Source organism: Girardinichthys multiradiatus, chromosome 22, assembly GCF_021462225.1.
Source record: "Girardinichthys multiradiatus isolate DD_20200921_A chromosome 22, DD_fGirMul_XY1, whole genome shotgun sequence".
In the NCBI taxonomy this organism is placed as follows: Eukaryota; Metazoa; Chordata; class Actinopteri; order Cyprinodontiformes; family Goodeidae; genus Girardinichthys; species Girardinichthys multiradiatus.
The window spans coordinates 269,552-289,634 of record NC_061814.1 but is presented as its reverse complement, the minus strand read 5'-3'; the positions used below and the strand labels follow the sequence as shown (position 1 = coordinate 289,634).

At 44.0% G+C, this 20,083-nt stretch overlaps 1 protein-coding gene across 1 annotated transcript in view; it reads left to right on the top strand.

Annotated features, from left to right (window-relative positions):
• slc2a15a (solute carrier family 2 member 15a) overlaps window positions 1-9,116 on the top strand; it is a 73,365-nt gene extending 64,249 nt beyond the window's left edge. The window contains exon 13 of the transcript XR_007036098.1: window positions 9,100-9,116. The gene's annotated coding sequence lies outside the window, so the exon portion shown is untranslated. The remainder of the gene's footprint in view (window positions 1-9,099) is intronic.
• The last annotated feature ends 10,967 nt before the right edge of the window (window positions 9,117-20,083 follow it).

The window sequence follows — 20,083 nt, the reverse complement described above, 5'->3', positions numbered from 1 at the left end:
ATTCCCTCTTGATTACCGGGCCTAATGTTTAGGGATTTATGCTGGAAACGTCCAACGGTTCTTTGAACAGCCAACACTAAAAATAGATTGAAAGATATTTGTGAGCTTACAAATACCTTATATTGATCTGATTGGAAGAATGATTATTTTAATAAATGCAGATGAGCTTGTGCTTATTGTGTTAAAGTCCTTGTGTTAGCAATGATTATATCTAAAGAAAAGCATGTAGCCAGTACCGTGGCAAAATGGCCTCAGATGCAGCAAACTGTTGCTGAAAAAAGAATGGTTTTCTGGATCATCAACTAATTCAAGTTGAGAAGATCATTTGCAGTGAAGAAGGTTTCAGGATGTCCAGCAAGCACCAGGACAGCCTCATATCTAGGAGTCCATTACAGAATTGTTTTACCACCAGTGCACAGCTTCCTCAAATTGTACATGGACTGAATTAAAATGGTAAATGGCCTAAACTTGTATAACTTTATCAAGTCCCCAGAGACCCCAAAGTGCTTCACACTACATTCTGTCATCCACCCATTCATACACACATTCACACACTGACACTACAGAGCTACATTGTAAGCAACAGCTGCCCTGGAGCAGACTGACAGAAGTGAGGCTGCCATACACAGGCACCACCGAGCCCTCTGACCACCATCAGCAGGTAAGTCAGGTGAAGTGTCTTGCCCAAGGACAAAGTGACTGAGACAGACAGAGCGAGGGTTTGAACTGGCAACCCATCAGTTACAGGATGAACTTCTACCATCTGAGCCGCAGCCACAAAATAGTACTGTACAAGTCACCCTAAGCACTTAGAGCATTTTACCCTAGTTGCACTCACATACACAAACAAATTTATTTACCCAACACCTGTAGGATTTGTAGGAACTGAACTGAACCTAAAACATTCTGATTGCAAGACATATTCACAACCAATGTCATCTCAAGGTTTAATTTAAAAGGTTTAATTGAATGCGCTATTTTTTTTGTTTTATTAATGAACATTTTTGTGTAAAGTCCCTAGCCTAGTTTATGTTAGCTTGTTCTTTCAGTTTGTATCGAAACAGATGCTATCTTAGAATCTGAAGTGTTAAATTTGAAACTCCAGTGTGATAATTATTGACTCAATTGATTTGGCTGTAGATTCAAGAGGTGGACTGTAGCACAGCAATCAGCTGCTGATACACAGTTGTGGTGCAGAGACTTATTGGTCACCAGGTAAAATGAGCTGAGATAGAAAAGCACTTTCACTCTCCCCAGCAACACCAAGTTGAGTGGAACCCGCAAATACCAGGAGAACAGTCCTGCAGATCGTCCTCTACACATCCTGAGATGGAGTTATTTTAACCTATTTAAATGGCCTAGCTTGGGTTATAGGGTTAAACCAATTTTATGATATTTATGTCAGTCATTAATTTTCTATACCGCTTCTTCCATAGTGGGTCGCATCTCCAGCAGTCTATGGGCGAGAGGCGGGGTACACCCTGGACAGGTCGCCAGTCCATGGCAGGGCAACACACAAACAATCATGTACACACCCATTCACACACCTAAGGGCAATTTAGAGAGACCAATTAACCTAACAGTCATGTCTTTGGACTGGGAGCAAGCTGGAGTACTCAGAGAGAACCCACACATGCACGGGATGAACATGCAAACTCCATGCAGAAAGACTCCCAGCCAGGAGTCAGACCCAGGACTTTCTTGCTGTAAGGCAACAGTGCTACCAACTGCACCACCGTGCAGCCTGATATTTATGTTTTTATTGAAATAAATTATCATCTGTTTTAACCTTGTGTAGCGTCTGCTCTCTTTCTTCCTAGTTGCTGGCTCGCCCTTGTATAAGGAGCATGAAGTATTGTGACCAAATTGGCCACATATGTACCCTGTTACAATTAAATACACTGTAGCTGAAAAACAGGAGGAGAAACCAAAAGGAGACAAACAAGCGTGTGACACAGAACAGAAGATAGGACGAGGAGGAGAAGAGAAGGAGGAGGAAGATGGAGTGCTGAAAGGAAAGAGGAGGAAAATCTACAGACACAGACAGGGCCAGACAGCAGACAGTGGCTGTGCCTGAACAAAAACACATCACCACACACATTTACCCCTACTGTCACTTACTGTCAAACACACAAACAAATTGACATCAGCTATTTTAACTATGTATGCTATGCTCCAACAATCCTCCCTCTCATTCACACGAAACAAAGACACAAACCTTCTCCGTAAATCAAAACCAGACAAATTTCATTTTGCTTTCACTGTGCTGAGGCCATGTAGCATTGTGTACTTTGAGGTTGAATTATGTCATTCATTACATTTTGCTCATTCCCAAAGTACAGCAAATTTATACACAATTTGTGTGCATTTCTGAAATTAACCCCACTGGCTGAATTTTTCTAAACTTTAAACCACACCAGCCATGTTCAGCAGAACCAGCTTAATTTTGAAAATTGCTCCTAAACCGTCAAGGTAGAAGTCTAACTAACCTTTACAGTTACACTCACTTAATAAATAAATTCATAGAAACAACTTATTATGAGCTACTTGGCTTTACTCAGTTAAGGCTGTTGCCCACAGGGGAGTTCTGATGGATTACCTACAGATAGATACTTCTAAGCCAAATTCATAATACAAAAAAAAGGTATATGATGAACAGAATAGTCATTTCTAAATATTATTCTAACAGAACTGTAAGTGTTTCTGCAACAGTAATACTAACAGTGGATGAAAAGAAGAAGTATGACATGGAATTTACTGTACATCTACATTAGATCTTTAAAGTGCACATACAACTTATTACAATGACATGGTTTTTGACATAAACAAATCAGCCTATGATAAAATACTACAAACCTTTTTTTATCTATAATGTGTCATTTATTATGTACAGCTCAACTAAATGATAAATCAGTTAAAATGAAACTTAATCAAATAATTGATTAATTAACTAGATGCAAAATCCCAATTGCACAAATATGCACACCCTTAAAGTAATACTTTAGTGAATTACCTATGCATTTAATTACAACATTCAGTCTTCTTCGGTAGGCCACATCTTGGCTTTGCAATATTTGCCCACTTGCTTTCTCCAAATCCCTCAGATTGTGAGGACATCTCTTGTCCACATCTCTGTTCAGGTGATGCCAAGGATTTTCTGTCAAATTTAGTTATTGATTTCGCCTAGACCATTCTAAAATAAATACATTTTCTTCAATTGAAGTCATTATATTGTAGATTTGGATGTGTGTTTGAAATCACTCTGATGTAAATTAAACCCCTCTTCATTTTTAACTTTCTAGCAGACCCCTGAAGGTTGTCCAAGGGTCAAAATTACCTTCTATTTAGATCTATTTATCCACCTCACCAGCCCAAGTTACAGCCAAGGAAAAGTAATTCCAGTACATGATGCTGCCACCACCATGTTTTACTGCAGACATGGTGCTCTTTCGGTGATGAGAAGTCTTTTTTCTTGGGTCACACTTACCTGCTGGATCTGTGGTATAAAGGTTGAAGTTTGTTTTCATCACATAACATTCTCCCACAAGGTTTTGGGAGCCTTTAGAAAGTCTTGGATGTTTCTTTGGAAACCAAGACCCTTGTCTTTCAACAATACTTCTTAGTCCAGTATTTTAGTATATAATAGATTGTTGTCACATGTAGAACACAACTAGTCTTTATTGGAAACTTCTATAGCTCTTACAGTTATATAGTCAGCGTCCTGGCAGCCATTTCTAGCGGCGTCTGGTTAAGTCCTTGTCAATAATTTTTGACAAACAAATAATTTTTGAAGTGTCCTTGTTGTCCCATGGTTTCTTCAAATATTGATGATTGTATTGTGGCGTGGCATACTGTATAAATTTAGCTCCTGTATTATCAAGTGATTGATTCAATTTTTTAAATTTTTTGCAGCTTTTGTGCACCTTAAAGGGTTTCTGCTGTCACTTCTTTACCTTTGGCCATTTGTTATGATGCAAAACCATAGCAACAAGAAGGAGCAGCTAATCAGCATTTCTCTTTGTAAAGAGTTAATTTTATTTTATTTCATTTTATTTTTAAGTGATGTTTTTTTCAGATTTTTTGTGTCGATTAAAACACCCATGTTTTAATCGTATTTTTGTCCTGTGCGAGTCGTGTTTTATTTTCAACTCTTTACGGCAATTTGGTTCGCTAAGGTGTTTTATAGTGCTCTACAAATGAAGTTGGATTGGATTGGCTCAAATTATATCCATCGCAACATAAAATACAAAATGAGCTAAAGAGAGTGTGTTGTGAATGCAGAGCAGTAGTGCGCAGGGTGATATCCCCAACCCCTGTGTCTCTCTTCTGGGCTTTCTGAATTTACAGACAGACAGATTTGAACAGAAGCAGCAAAAAGTTGGGATAGTAGTGCTTGTCAACAACAAATGGTGTGATCCAGGACTTTACTGTGATATATTGTGTCTGCAGCCTTAATGTTGTTAGTTGTACATTTTCATCCATAATATTTATCAAGGGCGTTCACCAATGTTATCTCAGCAACCGTATACATTCCACCATCAGCTGGTGCCAATACCGCATGCAATGTCATCAGCACAGTTGTTAAGCTACAGGCACAACACCTGAATGCATTTGTGTATTTGTGGCAATTTCTGGGGACTTTTACCATGCCTCACTTTCTGCTACACTTAGTGTAATGTGGTGTGGAGCACAGCAATCTTCATCTACTGAGTCAGGCCTCGGCTGCAGCCATAGATGAGGTGGTTGTCTGCTCGGCTCTTATCAATACTAGTTCTCTAGAAAACAAAACTTTAAATACTGAATGACTAAACTTTTGTTACTTCAAGAGCGTTGGATTTTGGGTTCCCGACTGAGACATGGCTTCGAGCTGGTGTGTTTAACCCATTCTCACACTTCTTTCTCCTGATTATGGATTCTGTAGCTCCCCTCAAACTGCAGGTAAAGGTGGAGTCGCTGTTGTGTTCCAATGCTTTTTTTATGTTGGCAGCATTCATCTGACAGTTTTTCCTGCTTTGTGGAGATAAAATGTGAATCCCGCTGCTCTGCGTGGTTGTATACCGGCTGCCTATTTAATTATGACTTTCTTCAGGACTTTGCAGACTTATTGTCAGCAATTATTTCAGATTATGAATGGATTTTGATTGTTGGAAATTTTAACATTCATGTGTGATGCGAGACCAAGTGACTAACGAAAGACTTTTTGAACTTAATCGGCTCATTCAATTTGAATCAGTTAGTGAGTGGTCCAACACACAAAAAAGATACACACCCAGGCTTGGTGTTTACTTTTGGTTTTCATGGAGATGTTCAGGAGAATACTGATTCTGGCATTTCTGATCATCTGCCTGTTTTATTTGAGTTCAATCTTTTAATGTCTGTGCCTGGCTCGCGTGCCTCTGTGCACTCCGGTCACCAGTTCAGATCACAGAAAGCGTCACAGTTCTAAGCTGCTTTAACAGACTGAGCTTCCCTCTCTGGAGTTTCACCAGCATGCAAATGTTGATCAACTCCTGGAAGGTTTTAACTCTATTAGTACGAACATCATAGACGCCATTGCTCCTTTTAAGACTATACGCTGAAACCAGCTACATAGCCGTGGCTCATTGAGCACACTTGTGCGCTTAGATGCACCTGTTGGCATGGATAGAAAAAATGGAAGAAGAACAGGCTTTACATTTCTTTGGAAATGTAAAAGAAAAACTGTTTAACTGGGTATCAGGCTGCTGTCAAAACTGCTAAGACTCAGTTTATTTCAAATTTTGTGTCTGTGAATATCTGCAAGCCGCAAACTCTCTTTTAAATCTTATGATTCTTTTTGCCTAAATGCTCCTGTTTCACTTTGTGAATGGTGTTCAAAATGCTGTTGTGTGCCAGCGTCTTTCAAACATGCTGTTATACAACCTCTTCATTTAAAAGAGCCACTTTAACCCCAATGTTCTCTCAAAATTTTCCATTGTCAAAGCTGTCTTTCCTTTCTAAAATTTTAGAGAAGGTGATTTTTCTTCAGTTACAGGACCATGTAGAGTTATATGGCATTTATGAGAAGTGTCAGACTGGTTTTAAGTCATGTCACAGCAATGAAACAGCTTCTGTCAGGCAGTAGAAAGATTTGCTTTTAATTGTTGATATCATTCATGCTTCTCCCACCCTCCTGTATGGATTGGAGGTGGGAATCTTTACAAGCTGCACCATCTCATTCATCATGTTTGCACTAGTTATGAACATGTTGGTGAAATCTGTCGAACCAAAATGCCGAGGTCCTATGTCCAAGTTTTAAATCCGCCAATCCGGGCATTCATGAATGACCTGACAGTGACCACTAAGTTAGTTCCTGGAGGCAGATGGATTCTGACAGGACTGAAAAGGCTCATTGGGCTGCTAATCTCTGAGGGGTATAAATAATTCTGAGCTTAACAGTACCAGTTGTTTTTTTTTTTTTCAGGCTGTCTTCATCTGATCAAACCTGTTAAAGTACTGATTCAGATCCTTCATCCACCCTAATTCTCCTACAGCCTGAGAGTTTATATACAGGCTGAAGTTTAACCAGGTTGTGATCTGAGCCCTCCTGAGAGCCACCCTGAGAATTTGTTTGTGACCTGAAATTGTTTTCAGGCTCTTGCAAACCCCACTGATGTTATTCTGGTGTAGCTGGTCCTCCGTCTTCTTTCTGTAGGTGTTTTTTCATCCCTGATCTTTCTTCTCAGTTTTCCTTGGTACAGCTCTCAGATCCTCATTGTTTCCAAACATAGAGCTCACCTTTTGTCCTTGAGGAGAACCTTTATTTCACAGTTAACCCAGAGCTTGGTATTGGAGAAACACTGTACCTTATGAGGGGCACAGTGTTGTCCGTACAGAGCTTAATGTAGTCCATGATGTAGTCTGTGATGCTGTCAATGTCCTCCCCATGAGGAGCACAGAGCTTTTCCACACCATTTGTCTTTCAGTGTGCATATCACAGCTGGTTCTCTGTGTACAAGCCGTTTATATACAGGCTGATGTTTAACCAGGTTGTGATCTGAGCCCTCCTGAGGAGGAAGAGGTGATGAGCTGTATGCCTCCTGTTTGTTTTTACCAAGACAGAGACCGATGATTGTCACTCAGAGTCAGCTTTATTATAATCTTGCAAGAGAGAAAGATTTTTTACAGCATTGGAGATGCGCTCAGTAGAGCTTCCAAATCGTTCTGACCAGACAAAGCAAAAGTTCTATAAGCTACAACAGTTTTCAAGGTGACTCTCATGAGACCTGTTGTCCTAGACATAATCTTAACAGTGTGGCATACATATCATCTCACACAGCTGCAAGCAGAAGGCTGAGAAACCATTACTCTAAGACTATATAAGAGAAGAATGGAACAACACTGAGGGGTTCTAATACTTTTGTCAGTTCCTGTAGAGTATCAAGGAGCAAATCAAGCAAGGCACTAAAAATTTCCATAACACTCCTTGTTATTGGCATTCAAAAAGTCCAGTTTTCTATTGTTGCTGGTGCAGCAAGTTACATACTAGTTGTAGGTGGGGAGAGTGAAGGACAAGGAGCCATGGTTAAAGTCCCTGGAGATCAGGAAAAGGGCCTGGGGATGCTATGTTTGCAGTCTGCTGTTAACAGTGTGGATGACATCACAGGCAGCTGGCGAATTAGCAGAGGGGGGATATACACCATTATCACAATAACATCAGTAAACCTCCATGGCAGATAATATGGACTCATGCCAACAGCTGTCCTTTCTGCAGGACATCTCATTAATAGTTAAATGCCCAGAGTTGCACAATCTATCATTCACAAACACAGCCAGACCTCCTCCTCTGTTCTTACCGCTCTCCTTGGTTCTGTCAGACCGAATTAAAAGAAAACCATCCATGTTTAAGCATGTGTATGGAGTGAGTGTGCACGTCTCAGTCAGCATGACCAAGCTCCCCCTTCTATAGACTCTCTGAAGCTGGGTTAGTGCTGCCAATTACTCTTAGTGGATTACTTTTAGTGGATCACTCGCAACCCGCCCAATTAATGCATGTGCATTTCTTTTTTGCATAAGCAATTTAGCACTCCTTATCTGGGATCTTAGTAGATCAGGCCCTCAGATTGCACAAACATGAACTACATTTTACTTATAATTTGACTTTCGAAGGTAATTGGTTGAACCAGAACTTTTCACAGACTTCATTACAAAGAATACATATGTACATGCCAGAAATATCAGTTTTTTTCTTTTTTAATTCTTTTTAGTATGCATTTCTCATTTCACTTCATTAACTTAAACAATTTTGTGCAGATCCATCACCTAAAATAAAATTAAAAAACATTTTAATTACAGGTTTGATTGTAGCAAAAAACTTTTGCAAGGCACTGTTAGTCTGCTAGTGGTATGAACAATTTCAAGCTTACCTGCACCAGTTGGTTTTTTGAGGCTGCCTTCCTCTGCCACTCATAAAGTTCTTCACGTATCTGTCTGTGTACACAAGCATCTTGATCCTAGTGTTCCTGCATGCAGTTTTCACTGCAGTCTCTGAAGTGGAGATAATGTCTGGGTTATACACTGTCAACTCAGAGGAGAAAAGGAAGCAAACTGAAAAGAAAGAATAAAGTCAGGTTCTGACTTGCTGTTTTCTTCAACTGCAGCGTGTCTGACGCGACCCTCTGACTGAGGTTATTGTTGTACCTGCTGGCGGACACGGTCAACATGGTCACTAGACCTGGGCAGAGTGGACCCTAGCGGGTGGGTAAAGAAGACAAAATTTATGTTACACAGCCTTTGTGGATAAGCGGACGGTAGACTTGAATTGAAGGTATAAATTGGGCCCTCAGCAATTACCATTCCTAATACTTATTACCCTATGTACTCTTTACTCTCTGTCAGATCAATCTGTTACCAGACAGCCTCTGTTGAATTTTGTCACCTGTTTTTGCATGCCTTTAAACTTTTAGTTATTTTCCCATTCTAACTCCCTGTCCCTGCCTGTACTGAGGTCATTCCCCAATATCCATAAATAAAAACTACTTTACCAAATAACTTGTGATACCTGTATGACAACATCATTTTCCTGAATAACTAAATTAAAGTTTACACCCTAGCTTTTTGTCACCAAAAACATCTTAGCAGGTGTGTGTGTGTGTGTGTGTGTGTGTGTGTGTGGAAGGGGAGTGTATGTGCGTTTCTCAGCAGCAACGCAGTGACACTTCTCATTAGCATAAGGCCTTAGCCAGAGATGGATTGCCTCTCAGTTGGTCCCATCCTACATGTGATTGATCTGTTAACAGCTATTTCCCTTACAGACCTTGGATTAAGTGCTGGTTGTCTTTGCCTAAATGGACCAGTGTCTCTGTGTGTGTGTGGCTGGGTGTGTGTGTGTGACTGAAGGCCAGCCCTCATCTAGGGGGTCTTTCAACTCTCTATTTAGCTGTGTTCTTTACATATTCATTCTACCACTGTTAGAAAACCACATGCTGCCATGCTTTACTGGTGACAGTAGAGCACTATGTGTGTGTGAGTGTTTGCATTATTGTAAGCACCAGTGTTTGCTGATAAATGAAAAGAATAAAACAACATCCCTGTAAATGCTCATCCTTTCGCAATGTATTCTTTAAATGTGCATGATTGAAGTCAGCAAGCTATTTTAGAATACATTCTGCATCCTTTAAGGTGTTGGTTCAGTATTTTGTTCTGTGAACCCGTTATAAGTAACAGTTCCTTGGATATGTTTTTACTATGTAGTTTTCCATTCTTCTGTTTGTAAAACAGTTTGACTTAGGGTAATAGGTGGCCACACCAACCTCAGGCCTGCTAGGGCCAATGCTGGTCAGTAAAAGCATATTTTTTAAAATAAAGCCTAAGACCACTGCTTCACCCTTTGGCATGACAAATCAGCACGGAGGCATTTTTCTTGTCTCAACAAACTAGATTCACTCATAAATGTATCCCAGTCGTGCTGGTGGATAAATTAAACCAGAAAACTTCTATACTGTTGGCAGTACCCCACGTTTAATTTTGTACCAGATGCAAGTCAGCAAACCAGCTGAATTTAATAATGGTTGTGCTCAGGGACAAGACTAACCTCTGATAATGACACACACCAATGACAATGAATTTCTCTGCATTCTAGACATTCCAGCACAGTCGCAATTTATATATATCTACATATATATAGATATATATAAACATAAATATAAACATTGAGGAAATTACCCCTGCAGCGGGACAAATCCCTTCATCAAGGGAGCCTTTTGTTCAGGTCCTGTTCCATCTCTCTGTTGTTTGCATCTTTCTCCATGTTAGAGTGAGAGAAAAGTGACAGCTGTGTAGATAACAGAGTCTCGGTTGCTGTGTTCATGGCATTTGATTGGCAGCTGGGGGAAGGGTTGATTGATAAGTACCCCCCCCTGCTATTCCACTGACAGCTATTGTCAGAAAGGCAGCTTGTTTCACATCAGATGTATCAAGAGATACAGCCTCCTTCCCACCCACAGCCCACACACACACAAGTACTAAAAAACTCACATGCACACACACTCACTATTGGAAGAGCCAAAACGTTTAGTTAACTGTGATTTATTTATTTGGATTTCATTTATAACAGGATTTGGACTGAGATAACTGGAGTTACATATTTTATGGTTCACATAATCACATCAGATTGGTGTTTGCACGGAATGACTTTTAATTGTGTTGCTGTGGCCTTTGTAGTACTGTGTGTCAATGCCAGCTTGCTTGTTCGGATGATAAAAAAATTTACAATAGGGATCAGTAAAATATGTCAAGTATTCGAAACATTATACTGATGTAACAATGTCCATTTTTTGCAATGACTATGGAACGCTAAAGAATATTCATTCGTTCGTCGTCTTCCGCTTATCCAGGACCGGGTCGCGGGGGCAGCAGACTCAGCAGAGACGCCCAGACGTCCCTCTCTCCAGACACCTCCTCCGGCTCCTCCAGGGGGAGCCCAAGGCGTTCCCAGGCCAGCCGAGAGACATAGTCCCTCCAGCGTGTCCTGGGCCGTCCCCTGGGCCTCCTCCCGGTGGGACGTGCCTGGAACACCTCCCGAGGAAGGCGTCCAGGAGGCATCCGGTATAGATGCCCGAGCCACCTCAACTGGCTCCTCTCGATGTGGAGGAGCAGTGGCTCTACTCCGAGCTCCTCCCGGATGGCCGAGCTCCTCACCCTATCTCTAAGGGAGTGCCCGGCCACCCTACTGAGGAAGCTCATTTCAGCCGCTTGTATCCATGATCTCGTTCTTTCGGTCATGACCCAAAGTTCATGGCCATAGGTGAGGGTAGGAACGTAGACCGACCAGTAAATTGAGAGCTTTGCTTTTCGGCTCAGCTCTCTCTTCACCACAATGGACCGGCACAGCACCCCCATTACTGTGGCAGCCGCACCGATCCGTCTGTCAATCTCCCGCTCCATTCTTCCCTCACTCGTGAACAAGACCCCGAGATACTTAAACTCCTCCACTTGAGGCAGGAACTCCCCTCCAACCTGAAGAGGACAAGCCACCCTTTTCCGGTCGAGTACCATGGCCTCGGACTTGGAGGAGCAGATCCTCATCCCAGCCGCTTCACACTCGGCTGCGAACCGCCACAGCGCATGCTGTAGGTCTTGGCTAGAGGGGGCCAGCAGGACCACGTCATCCGCAAAAAGAAGAGACGAAATCCACTGGTCCCCAAACCAGACCCCCTCCGGCCCATGGCTGCGTCTAGAAATCCTGTCCATAAAAGTTATAAACAGGACCGGCGACAAAGGGCAGCCCTGCCGGAGTCCAACATGCACTGGGAACAGGTCCGACTTAGTGCCGGCAATGCGGACCAAACTCCTGCTCCGCTCGTACAGGGACCGGATGGCCCCTAATAAAGGGCCCCCGATTCCATACTCCTGGAGCACCCCCCACAGGGCATCACGAGGGACACAGTCGAATGCCTTCTCCAGGTCCACAAAAGACATGTGAACCGGTTGGGCAAACTCCCATGAACCCTCGAGCACCCTGTAGAGGGTATAGAGCTGGTCCAGTGTTCCACGGCTGGGACGAAAACCACACTGCTCCTCCTGAAGCCAAGGTTCGACTATCGGTCGGACTCTCCTCTCCAATACCCTGGCGTAGGCCTTACCAGGGAGGCTGAGGAGTGTGATCCCCCTGTAGTTGGAACACACCCTCCGGTCCCCCTTCTTATAAAGGGGTACCACCACCCCAGTCTGCCAGTCCAGAGGCACTGTCCCCGACCGCCACGCAATGTTGAAGAGGCGTGTCAACCATGACAGCCCTACAACATCCAGACACTTGAGGTACTCAGGGCGGATCTCATCCACCCCCGAAGCCTTGCCACCGCGGAGCTTTTTAACCACCTCGGTGACTTCAGCCTGGGTGATGAAAGAGTCCAACCCCGAGTCCCCAGCCTCTGTTTCCACCACGGAATGCGTGATGGCAGGATTGAGGAGATCCTCGAAGTACTCCTTCCACCGCCCGATAATGTCCTCAGTCGAGGTCAGCAGTCTCCTGCCCCCACTATAAACAGTGTTGGCAAAGCACTGCTTCCCCCTCTTGAGGCGCCGGACGGTTTGCCAGAATCGCTTCGAGGCCAACCGGTAGTCCTTCTCCATGGCCTCACCGAACTCTTCCCAGGCCCGAGTTTTTGCCTCTGCCACAGCCCGGGCCGCAGCACGCTTGGCCTCACGGTACCCATCAGCCGCCTCAGGAGTCCCACAAGCCAACCACAGCCGATAGGACTCCTTCTTCAGCTTAACAGCATCCCTTACTGCCGGTGTCCACCACCGGGTTCTGGGATTGCCGCCACGACAGGCACCGCAGACCTTACGGCCGCAGCTATGGGCAGCAGCATCGACAATAGATGCAGAGAACATGGTCCACTCGGACTCTATGTCTCCAACATCCCCCGGGATCTGGTCGAAGCTCTCCCGGAGGTGGGAGTTGAATACATCCCTGGCCGAGGGCTCCGCCAGGCGTTCCGAGCAGACCCTCACTATGCGCTTGGGCCTGCCAAGTCTGACTGGCTTTCTCCTCCTCCAGCGGATCCAACTCACCACCAGGTGGGGATCAGTGGACAGCTCAGCCCCTCTCTTCACCCGAGTATCCAAAACATGCGGCCGAAGGTCTGATGATCCGACAACAAAGTCGATCATCGACCTCCTGCCTAGGGTGTCCTGGTGCCAAGTGCACTGATGGACACCCTTATGTTTGAACATGGTGTTCGTTATGGACAATCCGTGACTAGCACAGAAGTCCAATAACAAAACACCACTCGGATTCAGATCGGGGAGGCCATTCCTCCCGATCATGCCTCTCCGGGTGTCACTGTCGTTCCCCACGTGGGCGTTGAAGTCCCCCAGCAGAATAATGGAGTCCCCGGGAGGGGCACTATCCAGCACCCCCGACAGGGACGCCAAGAAGGCAGGGTACTCTGCACTACCACTCGGCCCGTAGGCTGAAATGATAGTCAGAGACCTCTCCCCAACCCGAAGGTGCAGGGATACAACCCTCTCATCCACTGGGGTAAACCCCAACACGAGACGGCTGAGCTGGGGGGCAACAAGCAAACCCACACCAGCCCGCCGCCTCTCCCCGTGGGCCACTCCAGAGTAGAAGAGAGTCCAACCCCTCTCAAGGAGATGGGTTCCAGAGCCCACGCTGTGCGTAGAGGCGAGCCCGACTATTTCTAGTCGATATCTCTCGACCTCCCGCACAAGCTCAGGCTCCTTCCCCCCCAGCGAGGTGACATTCCACGTCCCTAGAGCCAGCCTAAGCATCCGGGGATCGGGCCGCTGAGGTCTCCACCTTCGTCCGCCACCCAATCCTCTTTGCACCGGTCCCTCACGGTTCCCCCTGCAGGTGGTGGGCCCACTGGGGGATGGCCTCGCGTCTCTCGTTCGGGCTTGGCCCGGCCGGGTCCCGCGAGGAGCAACCCGGCCACCAGGCGCTCTCCGACGAGTCCCGACCCCAGGCCTGGCTCCAGGGTGGGACCCCGGCTCCGCCGTACCGGGCGACGTCACGTGCCTCGATATTTGCTAAAGAATATTAACACATGTTAATCAAATGTAAGGGAGAGTAAAACTCAGTGTTTTACCATGCATTTCTTGCGTCCAGGAGGCGTCCGTTATAAATGCCCAAGCCACCTCAACTGGCTCCTCTCGATGTGAAGGAGCAGCGACTCTACTCCGAACCCCTCCCGGATGGCCGAGCTCCTCACCCTATCTCTAAGGGAGTGCCCGGCCACCTTACGGAGGAAGCTCCTTTCAGCCGCTTGTATCCGGGATCTCGTTCTTTCAGTCGTGACCCAAAGTTCATGGTGAGGGTAGGAATGTAGACGACCAGTAAATTGAGAGCTTCGCTTTTCAGCTCAGCTCTCTCTTCACCACAGCAGTCCGGCACAGCACCCCCATTACTGCAGCAGCCGCACCGATCTGTCCGTCGATCTCCCGCTCCATTCTTCCCTCACTTGTGAACAACACCCCGAGATACTTGAACTCCTCCACTTGAGGCAGGAACTCCCCTCCAACTTGGAGAGGACAAGCCACCCTTTCCTCGTGCAGAACCATGGCCTCGGACTTGGAGGAGCTGATCTTCATCCCAGCCGCGTCACACTCGGCTGCGAACTGCCTAAGCGCATGCTGTAGGTCTTGGCTAGAAGGGGCCAGCAGGACCACATCAACTGCAAAAAGAAGAGAGAGACGAAATCCACTGGTCCCCAAACCAGACCCCCAAATCCTGTCCATAAAGGTTATGAACAGGACCGGTGACAAAGGGCAGCCCTGCCGGAGTCCAACATGCACCGGGAACAGGTCCGACTTAGTGCAGGCAATGCGGACCAAACTCCTGCGCTGGATGACCCCTAATAAAGGGCCCCCGACTCCATACTCCTGGAGCACCCCCCACAGGTCACCACGGGGGACACAGTCGAATGCCTTCTCCAGGTCCACAAAACACATGTGGACCGGTTGGGCAAACTCCCGTGAACCCTTGAGTACCCTGTAGATGGTGTAGAGCTGGTTCAGTGTTCCCCGGCCAGGACGAAAACCACACTGCTCCTCCTGAAGCTGAGATTCGACTATCGCCCGGACTCTCCTCTCCAATACCCTGGTATAGACCTTGCGAGGAAGGCTGAGAAGTGTGATCCCCCTATAGTTATTTATAACTTATATAAGACACCCTCCGGTCACCCTTTTTATGAAGGGGGACCACCACCCCGGTCTGCCAGTCCAGAGGCACTGTCCCCAACCGCCATGCCAAGAGACGTGTCAACCATGACAGCCCCACAACATCCAGAGACTTGAGGTAACATTCTCTCATTTGGGCTTGGCTCAGCCAGGTCCCACGAGGAGCAATCCGGCCACCAGGCGCTCTCCGACGAGTCCTGACCCAAGGCCTGCCAACGCCACGTGCCTCGATTGTGTGGTCCTCGTGAAGGCATCTTGAACCGCTCTTCGTCTTACCCCTGACCCAGAGCCTGTTTGCCATGGGAGACACTACCAGGGCATTTAAGCCCCTGACAACATAGCCTCTACATAGCCACTAGGATTATTCGAGCACTCAAACCCCTCCACCACGTTAAGGTAGCGGTTCAGGGAGGGGACTTATTCTTTCTTTTAAATGATGTTATATTAAATTACAGCCACAGCAGCATGTGACCAAGTACACTGTATTTCACCAACCTGTGCATTAGACTTTTCAAAGCCAAGTTAAATAAACTAATCATTGTCTTTATTAGCTGTCCAGGATGCACTCTGTCCAGCACCCAGTGTCATTATGTTAAGGATGTTGGTTTATCTTATTACTTTGGTTTTGAATTTTGTATCTCTTTTGAAGCTTCAGTAGATCCTTATGTAGTGATTTTGAATCATTCTTGTGTTGTTTGCTTCGCAAGGTGAAGTCTGACTCATGCAGTGCTATCAACTTGCTGGCAGCATGTGACTGTTTGGTTGAGTAAGCTTAAGCAATTATTATGATCCATGGACATGAAGATAAGTGCTTTAAGTGTCACATCCCAGTGTGTCTAATTTGGAGGCTTATATTATTACTTAGCTTATTTTGAAATAAGAAAATGATTAGTTCCTGAAGCCTCTGCCAGTTTAAACAGTTTCTGTGGCAGCATTTTGGTTCTTGGTAGGAAAAAAGAAATAATGACAAGCTAGGAAGCACTGTGAGAATGCTGCAACTGGCTAACCGTGACAATGCTAAATTGGCATCCACAGATATGAATATGTCAATGTCACTTTCACTACTGTTGTTCGTTGGAACAGTGCATTAATGGAGATGACCTTGGTAAGGTAAACCTTACCAAGCAACTGACCTTAAAGCGTGGCACTATGTTGTAGTAAAGGGCTACCTAATAACAAATTCACTAACAGTTTCTGACAGATCTTTAAGAACCGTGATTTGTTACAAAAATCAGATATGAATTTCATGCAGAAAACATCTTAAAAAATTATTTAACTAGTAATGCTTAGCCCATTTGAACTTTATGATAATCTACTATTCTCCTAGCACACATACATACCAGAGATGATAAGTTTTTTAATTATATAATGCTTTATGTTGAAAACAGAGTACATACTGCTAAATGATCATTTTCTAAAAAAATATTAAATTCTGGTCATCAGTTTAATGAACTTGGGTCACAAAGAAAAACACACTCAAAGAGGTGAACCTGTTTAACGCTCATGAGAGCAAACAATCTGACGTCTGTTTTGGGGAACCAGGCCCTCTTTAAGCACCTCCTGATGAGCCTTGACAAGCTGCAGCTGAGGGATGCTGCACCTGCTGCTAACACCCTGGAAGAAGTAAGAGAGCAGAAACAACCCAAACAACTTGTGCACAGCATCTGATGACAACCGTGTACTTTTCAGTAACGTTGTTGTTATATATGTTTCTGCAGGTGTAGAAGCACTCTTCTAGGGTGATATATTGTACTCTCTATCCTTCTTTTCTCTATTCTTCTCTCCTTCTCTCCCTTTTATGTTTTTGCCCCACCTCTCTCCCTTTCTTTCTTCTTTTTTTCCCTTTCATTTCTGTCTCTATTTCCATTGCATTTGAAATAATCCCAAAGCAGTTTCTTTTTTTACAAAAAACAGGACACAAGCAAACAAAAAAGACAATATTATTGGCAGAAATAGGGGAGCCGAAAATCAAGTGTTGCTTCAGGCCCCATGGAGGCTTGGGCTGGTCATGCATGAGCACCAGGCATCGCATAGACCAAAATATTTCATATACTGCTTTAGTGAATTAACTGAATGCAAGTTACAAGTGCAAATTATTTCCTGAACCTGTCTAACTTTGTGTTCAGACTGAGGTAAAAATCTCCTCCCACCACTAGTGCACACTGTGATAAAAGTTGGGGTCATCCACATTTGGACCTTATACATTAGCGATACACCATTCGTTAACGTTTATGGATAAATTATTAATAATTCATATCTCCCTTCTGGATCTAACATGGTGTTTTTGCATCGAAATTGTATCCTTCCATTGAAAATTCAGCTTTGAATTTTGTGACCTAATTTTTAGAAACACAAAAAAGGAAGTGTGTACATGAACACGTGGTAAGGTAAGGTGCCTTTTTTAGTACCCTTTGTATATTTGTCTTGCAAGAGAGACAAGGATCCATTAAAATTTCTAAGTACAATCAAACACAAACATGAGATGCCAGAAAGACATATAAGACACCAAAATAGGCAAAAATTAAGGCATAGATCTTTAAAAAAAATACGGTGAGTACATAAATAAAGAAAAGTGGCTCTGAATCTAAGACCAAAGGAGAAAAAAATGACATAATTCAATAAAGACCTGTTTAAGAACAAAATTGTGGTAGGGACAAAACTGTTCCTACCATGTTTGGCCTTCATATTGGGGACCTTATATCAAGGACCAGACCAAAAGAGCATCAGGTCATCAAACATAGGATAAGTGTCATCATGGCAGATGGCCAGCTAGTCACTATAACCCCAGTCATTTAATGAGCTGGTTTAGTGAGTTCCTCTTCTTCAGGAGAAGGTTTCCAAAAGAAAAAGTTAAACCTGACTCAATATGTAAAACAGCGTTTTCAGTCAGTCAGTCAGTCATTTTCTACCGCTTATTCCATAGTGGGTCGCGGGGGAGCTGGTGCCTATCTCCAGCAGTCTATGGGCGAGAGGCAGGGTACACCCTGGACAGGTCGCCAGTCCATCATTGTTTTTTAAATTTGAAAATGGGACAACTCCCACTAGAACTTGATGTTCCTACCTGCACACATGCTCATACTTTTTTTAACAACAGTCAAGATTCAGTGATCGTTTGTAAGATTGTGCATGTTCAAAGGTTTGTCCATGAATTATGGTTGAATCTGGAGTATTAATGGCTTTTCTGACGTCCGTGACTCTTCACACCACCTAATGAAATAGTCAATAACTGGAGCACGGCCGGTACCATTGCCTTGATTGCATGCCGTGCATCCTGCACCCTCTGAATCTAGGTAAAAATTACTTGGACAGGAGCCACATAACTCTGTGGCAAACCAAAAAGAAATATTTTTCCTTGGTTTTCTTTGGATATAACCGTCCATCTTAAAGAAATTTAACTAAAAGGGCAACCTTCACGCACTACAGCGACAACACCAAAATAAAGTGATGGGATCATAAGTAGATAGGTTAGCTCTAACTTGTGATGCATGGACAGCATTTGCCTTGGAATCTTATGTCACTGTGGGGCGATGGTGGCTCAGGTGGGAGGGGTTTGTCGTGTAACCGGTAGGTTGCCGGTTCATACCCTGCTCTGTCTCAGTCATTGTGTCCTTGGGCAAGACACTTTGTTATGGCAGCCTCACTTCTGTCAGTCTGCCTGAGGGCAACTGTGGCTACAATGTAGCTTACCAGTGTGTGTGAATGGGTGGATGACTGATTGTATTGTAAAGTGCTTTGGGGTCCTCGGACTTAATAAAGTGCTATACAAGTGCAGGCCATTTATCATTTCAATGTGACTGCACACCTTCATTTACGGCGAGTGTATTGGGTGTGCCAAAGGACACCGGTTAATGAAGGTCGCACAGGTGACATGAATAGGCTTTAGACAAATATAACAGAGAAACAGAAGATCACTAAGAAGGATTTAGTTTTAGTTACAGGTGAACTGAACTCTCGAATTTCATAACTTCAGATCCCCCATGCCTTCTGAGCAAACTGACCACATTTGAAGTTCATAGATCAAATCAGATGGAGACAGAAATAACAAGAGACACTGAGCTAAAGTCAGCACAGGGAGGATGAGACAATGAGGAAAAAGAGAAAATAGACTGAGAAGAAAAAAGAAGAGGGAAAAATGAATTTTAGTTACCAGAAAACACAAACACACATAAAGAAGAGTTGGTGGTCAGTTAGCAGTGTCAGCAGGCTTTATTGTTTCTCATGGGGACATCTAACACTAAGGTAATATGTGTCAACAATTCACTTTTGTTGTCTGCAGTTCCGTGTTCACCTCCACTGTAAGTACAGAACATCCAGGCTGTTTTATTTATTATTTGGACCTTTATTACAGCACACTTAAAAGTTGTATTATATTATATTTTTAACAGTGTAATTGTTTAGAAGCAAAATAAATTAGGTAGTCTAGCTCTCTACTTTACATATTTTGCTCATATACAGGTTTGAATATCTCAATACTTTCTTATGATGAATGGGATCCTGCAGAATGAGATTCTGATCACAACAAACAAAACATATAATACACATATGTATGGTGTTGTGTTCCATGGTTTCCCCTAATTTGATTCAACTGTATATCCCAATGGCTACGTTTACATGCACACAATTTTACGATCGGATTAAAATGTATTCGGACTAAAAAGCAAAAAATAATCAGATTGTACCGTTTATATGGACATAAGTAATCGGAATAAAACGGCAGATCAGACTAAAAATGTGTCATGTCAAATTGCCGATCAGAATATTCTGTAGCATCTAGCCAGAGTAACTAGCCACTCAAAGCGGAAATACGTCACGTTGACATTGGGTGAACATGCGCACTCAGGTCAGTTTGCCTCATTCAGAATAACTTGATCTGGTCAAGTATTTACATACATGCTGATTGGATTGTCAATTGGCATAAACC